This window comes from Odocoileus virginianus, chromosome 2 (genome assembly GCF_023699985.2).
Source record: "Odocoileus virginianus isolate 20LAN1187 ecotype Illinois chromosome 2, Ovbor_1.2, whole genome shotgun sequence".
In the NCBI taxonomy this organism is placed as follows: domain Eukaryota; kingdom Metazoa; phylum Chordata; class Mammalia; order Artiodactyla; family Cervidae; genus Odocoileus; species Odocoileus virginianus.
This window is the reverse complement of record NC_069675.1, coordinates 63,799,111-63,805,715: the sequence shown is the minus strand read 5'-3', so window position 1 is coordinate 63,805,715 and position 6,605 is coordinate 63,799,111.

Genomic DNA, 6,605 nt, shown 5'->3' with positions numbered 1-6,605 from the left:
TGCTAGCAATTTTCTATGGACCTATGGGGAACAATAGATGCCTCCAGGCCTTCATGAATGTCTCCTTATAGTTGACGCCAAAGCCTCAGGTACCAGGAGGGAAGTGTAAGGCCACCTCAATCTTGCCACCACCTCCGCTGACCTCCACTACTTTCTTTTTCTAAGGACTGTTCAGAATCAAATCAAGACGCGCGCACACACACACACACACACACACATGATTAGTTTATCTCTGCCAGCTGGGAGGTTGGAAGAGCTCCTGGGGAGTCTGGAATGAGAGGTTTAGAAAAGCTCTCCACAGGGGTTAAGGAGAGTGGTCTCCTTTGCTTCTCTTCAGGCCTGTCTTTTCTCAGTGTCATTATGGGAGGTTTGGGGGCATGCAGGCTGGGGCATTCAGGGTTCCTGGGCTCAAGTGAAATAGTGCCTCATCACACCTTCCTATTATTACTGTTAATAGTTTAATAAATAATCTAATTAAACTGCCGTATATTATAAATAGAAATCAGGTTTCCTGACCCCTATCCAGTGTCCTTCTCATGACATCCATGGGTCAGCAAGACTTTAGAGTTCTGATCTTATTCATCTCCTGTGATAGAAAATTTAAAACTAAATAAAACCAGAGCCCCTAGTTTCTAGTGGTGAAAATATTAAAATCTTTATTGATGTGCAGAAGAAATTCTGAAAAGTGGGGGGATCCCTCTTCATTGGAGACATAAGTGATAAAGTGTCATGTTACCGAGTATGATGGGTTGAATTGTGTCCCCTCTAAAATTTACGTGCTGAAGCCCTAACCCCCATTACCTCAGAATGTGACCTGTAATTGGAGAGATGGTGCAATTTTGTAACTAGAGGGGTAATTAAGATAAAATGGGGTCACTAGGATGGGCTCTAATCCAGCATGACTGACGTGCTATGAGAAGAGATTAAGACAGATGTGCACAGAGGAAAGACCATGTGAACACACAGGCAGAAGGTGGCCATCCACAAGCCAAGGAGAGAGGCTCAGAACCCAACCCTTCCCACACCTTGATCTTGGACGTCCAGCTTTCAGAACTGTTAGGTAATAAATTTCTGTTGTTTACGGTGGCTCAAGAAAACTAATATACCAAGGGTGGGAGTTTTTCTGAAGATTTTAATGGTGATGGAGAATTCAAAATGATACGATTGAATGGAGTAGAACTGGGATTCAAATTCAGGGCTTCCAAGGTGGCTCAGCAAGTAAAGAACCTGCCTGCAATGCAGGAGACACAGGAGTTGAGGGTTTGATCCTTGGGTTAGGAAGATCCCCTGGAGCAGAGCGTGGCAACCCACTCCAGTATTCTTGCTTGGAGAAACCCATGGACAGAGGAGCCTGGCGGGTTACAGTCTATAGGGTCACAAACAGTTGGACAGGACTATAATGACTGAGCGCAGCAGGGCTCAGGGATCCAAATTCAGGTTAACTCTCACTCTGGAATCCACACAAACCCTAAATGTTATTCACTGTTCACCACCTTGAGCTGGCTTTCAAAAGGCTATTAAAATACATTTGGGGGAGGAGTACTTTTCATAGATAGACTGCTTTCTTAGTGGTGTGGGGGGGTAAGGAGGAAGTTTCGATGTCCACCAGAATCTCTTCATTGCTCCGTCCCACGGCTGAGGCTTCGGCTGAAGGCTCAAGCCTGACTCCTGTTTCTCTTCCAGGTGTTTCCTCCACACCAGGTGCTCTGGTATGAACACAGTTCTAGGTCCCTAGGTGGTATGAACACAGAAGCTAGGTCCCTAGGGTCTCCGTGAGCTGTGTGAGCACCTCCCTGCATTGGAGGTTCCTCATGTGCACATGGGGTCAAAGACGTGAAACTGCTCATAGTGCCTTGTGTACTAACAGCCCATTTTCTTGGGCTGCATCAGGAGGCCCTGGTGACCTCCATCCCAGCAAAGATGTCTCATCCTCAGCCCAGGCAGTCAGAGGGGCCTGGAAGGATCTGTGTCCTGCTCCTGCTTGGGGAGTCAGAGTGCCAGCAGGCAAGCAGGGTACAGAGCCTGCTTTCAGGACAATTCCTATTCCGGGGTTGTGAAGTGTGGAGTCCTAATCCTCAGGCCAGTAGCTCACGTTTGCTTAGCCCTTTCACAACATCATCCTATTTGGTCCTAAGGGCCATCATGAGCTTTGAGTGAGATAGATCTCCCCAATGCCCCGCTTCATGGATGAGTGAAGTGATGTCTCACAGGTGACCCTGAAGACACTTGCACTGCCAGTCAGATGAATGGCATGACGAGGAGAACAGAGGCGATACATTAAAGCAGTCAGTGCAGGTTCCTGTGGCAGCCTTGCTTGGCATTGTTCCTGCCCTCCAGGGGAAGACAGCCAAGATGGGCTGGGCCGAGCACATGGCAGCTCCCGGGGTAACATGGGGACTGCAGATGTATACATGCATGAAGGGAGGATGCGGCTCAGTCCTGCAAAGGGGCTCTGGCCCAGCCACGGTCTAAGTGCCCCCTACACCGAGTGCAGGCAGTTGGGAGTGTCCTAGTGTCAGGCAAAGTTTTAAGAGGCAGCGTGGTCAGATGGCATTATTAGCTGTGTAGGATGCCTCTAGATAGACTAAATAATTTCAAACTAGGAGCAATTTTCCCAAGGTAATGCCCTTGTTTACACTTAACTAGTACCACGCATCACCTAGACTAGAGAGAGGAGGTAATTTTAGAATGGAAGCCTGGGCATCTCTTGCTAAATTTGCAACCTACTGGTTCTCTCCATTCTTAAATATTTTTATTTTCGTTTATTGTTGAAGTGTAGACATTTAGGTTGCTTCCATTTCTTGGCTATTGTGAATAGCACTGCTATGAAACTAGGGGTGAATGTATCTCTTCAAATTATAGTTTTGTCTGGATATATGCCAAGGAGTGCGACTGTTGGATCATGTGGCAACTCTATTTCATTCTTAAGTCCTTTTGATACTAGTTTTTTATCTGTAAGAGAGCTTCTCATCAAGGGAAGTAATAACAGTTGCCTCAGAACTAACAAAGAGCTATTTTAAGGTGAACGTTTTGGCAAATCTCTTGACGTGTAAGAAGTCTTCTTTTCCCCTCTGTCTCTGAGTATTCACCAAGTATTTACAAATTACTTGTAATAAGACCCGAACTTCCTCATTCTCAACAGCTAGGCGGCCATTTCTGCTTCACCAAGACCTCTGTTTGAAAGTCATAAGCAGCCTGTGTGGCTCCTTGGTGTCAGCTGAAAATTGTGCCCGCTGTGCGCTGGCAGAGCCCTGCAGGTGCTGGATTTAGCAAACTGAGTATGGCTCTGCATGGAGGAAGGCCCCCTTCCGTGGGGTGAGAAGTCAGGATGGAGGGTTAGAGGACAGATCGGGCTGCAGACAGCAGAGTGAAGGATCTGTGTTTGCCCCCTCAGCTGTGCAACTGCTCCCACAGCCTGGAGGCAGGCTGAACTCCCCATCTCCCACCCCCGGAGTTCCAAATGGTGAATTTTCCCTGCTTTCTGATCCTCTCTGCAGGGTCTGCAACCACTGCCCCATCTCATCTTGCCCTCGGTCCTGATCTTCAGTTCAGACGTCCAGGAAGCAGCCTCTGCCTGCCTTGTCTAATATTTTCCTATCAGGTGTGAACATCAGTGGTGCTTTACTGGGGTTTCCAGTAAGTCTCTGTTTCCAGTTGGCCAAGCTTGGCTATTAGCATGTGAAGCAGACTAATTTGCCCAAAGTCAATTTGTCAGATGAACAATTCACCCAATTACTGAATATTGCCCTCATGTGCTCCCATCTCCATCTCCAACCCCAGGAGCTGTCAGAAAAATGTTCTCCTCTGGACGTGAGACAGTTTGCAGAGTCACCATGAAAGGCAGGAGCAAAAGCAGCAACAAATTCCTTTGCTGTAAAAAGGGGTTAGTGCTATCTAGATCTGGGGATTTTGTTAGGATTAACTCAGATAATACCAAAAAAAGCACTTAGAACAGTCTGACTGGTGATATTCAGCACACAATAAAGGTTAGTGATTATTACCATTATAATCATTATTACTTTTAATTTCATACATGCATTTAAACTGTATGAGCTAAACTATACTTTCAATTAAAAATTAAAATAACAATTTGAATAAGAATGCCAGGAATAGAAGACAGATTGCAGTCACTAGGCTTCCCTGGTGGCTCAGTTGGTAAGAAGTCTGCCTGCAATGCAGGAGACCTGGGTTTGATCCCTGGGTTGGGAAGATCCCCTGGAGAAGGGAATGGCAACCCACTGCAGTATTCTGGCCTGGAGAATCCCATGGATGGGGGAGCCTGGTGGGCTACAGTCCATGGGGGTCACAGAGAGTCGGACACGACTGAGTGACTAACTCACTTTCAGGGCCAGTTCAGTGGTCTGTAACTTTGGTCTCCTCATTTACCTGGAGGGTGGGGGGAGAGGGGCTGGAAATTGAGTTCAATCACCAATTTGAAGCACCAATTTGGTCAGTGATTTAACCAATTGTTATTAGAGAATGAGGGCTTCCTAAAGCCCCAAATGACGAAGTTTGGAAAGTCTCTGTGTTGGTGAACACATGGAGATGTCGGAAGATCAAGGAAGCTCTGTGCCCCTTCCCATCTACTTTTCCCTGTGCATCTCTTCCATCTGGCTGTTGCTGAGTTATATTCTTTTATAATAAACCTATGATCTAGGAAGTGAAATGTTTCTCTGAATTTTAGTTTAGAATTTTTAATTTCTAAATTTTAGAAATTTTAGGATTTTAGAAATTTTTAATTTCTCTCAAGTGCTAGTGATCCACTCTAGCACTAGGCAAATTGGACAGACTTGGGTCAGTTCCTAGCTCTACTACATTGCAAGCTCAATTTTGTCATCTGTAAAACTGGCAGAGTAGCACTTAATCCAAGTGTTGGTTTAAGGCACAGTTCTTGAGGCACAAGCCTATTGTGTTCCCCCTTTGCCTGGTAAAGTAATAAAGCCACTCTTCCTTTCTCTTCAAAAAAACAAGAAAAGAGAAGAGTTGATGTAAGATTTAAAGACATGTACAAAATGCTTGGCACAGTGCCTTCCAGAGAATAAATGGTATTTGTTGCTTATCAATGGTAGTGACTGTTATGCTGTCGATGATGACACTGATCAAAGATCTAGAATGATGTTTGAACGTGACTGGCCTTGCAGGCAGGGAGGACAGCCTTAGTAAATGGGAGGAGAGAGCAGAAAAGGAAGTCAAAGTGCCAGCTTTGATCCGTTTTCAGGTTTGCTTGAGGGCAAATGAGCTTTCCATCCTACTGCTTGAGTCCCCCGTCCCCTGCCTCCTCACCCAGTAGTCAACTATGGATGTGAGAGTTGGATCATAAAGAAGGCTGAGCACTGAAGAATTGATGCTTTTGAACTGTGGTGCTGGAGAAGACTCTTGAGAGACCCTTGGACTTCAAGATCAAACCAGTCCATCCTTAAAGGAAATCAAGCCTGAATATTCGTTGGAAGGAATGGTGCTGAAGCTGAAGCTCCGATATTTTGGCCACCTGGTACAAAGAGGCGACTCATTAGAAAAAACCCTGATGCTGGGAAAGAATGAAGGCAAGAGGAGAAGGGGACAACAGAAGATGAGATGGTTGGATGGTATTGATTCAATGGGCATGAGTTTCAGCAAACTCTGGGAGATAGGGAAGGACAGGGAAGACTGGCATGCTGCAGTCCATGGGGTGGCAACGAGTCAGACATGACTGAGTAATGGAAACAGCTCTTCACCCATCTCAGATTGTATAACCTGTACTCTCAGGTGACCAGAGCCCTCATCTGCATTATTCTGTGATACATCCCACACTCTATCCACACCTCCACCCATAGCACAATTTAGCCAGCCAGGTTCCCATCTTAATTACACAGCTCTCTGCTAGGAATCAGATAACTACATGGTATAAAGATGGTATTAACAATTAATGGAAACTTCATGGGTGTCTCCTAGGACTGTCACACTCATGGTTAATATCCCAAAGTCTCCTGGTAGATATGTTGCTATCTGCCTTGAGTCTGAAAGAGAGATGGTTTAAATCAGAGTCATTCTCAAGACTGGGACTTCCCTGTAGCTCAAACAGTAAAGAATCTGCCTGCAATGCAGGGGACCTGGGTTCAATCCCTGGGTTGGGAAGATCCTCTGGAGATGGGAACGGCAATCCACTCCAGTATTCTTGCCTGGAGAATCCCATGGACAGAGAAGCCTAGCAGGTTACAGTCTGTGGGGTCGCAAAGAGTCGGACATGACTGAGCTACTAACACACATTCTTAAGACTCTTTAAATCAGGCTCTCAAGGGCTTACCTTCTTTGCTTATGTGAACATTTAAAGTAAGTTGAATGTATCCCCATGTATTAAGGAAGTCTCAGACTCTGGATTTATTCATGACTAAGTTACTGCTATATTAAAGTTGTTTGGTAACATCTTCAGGCTCAGTTTTTCCCATCTGAAAAATGGATTCATATCATAAATCTATTTTCTATCTTGTAGGCATCTCTTACCTTATATGAATGAACCCATAATAAATCAACATGTAGGGAGGACAGAGTGTATAGTTGTGTTGATTGAAAATGGGAGAGGGAGCAGGTAGATTTAATATTATCATTAGTCACGACTTGAGCCATAC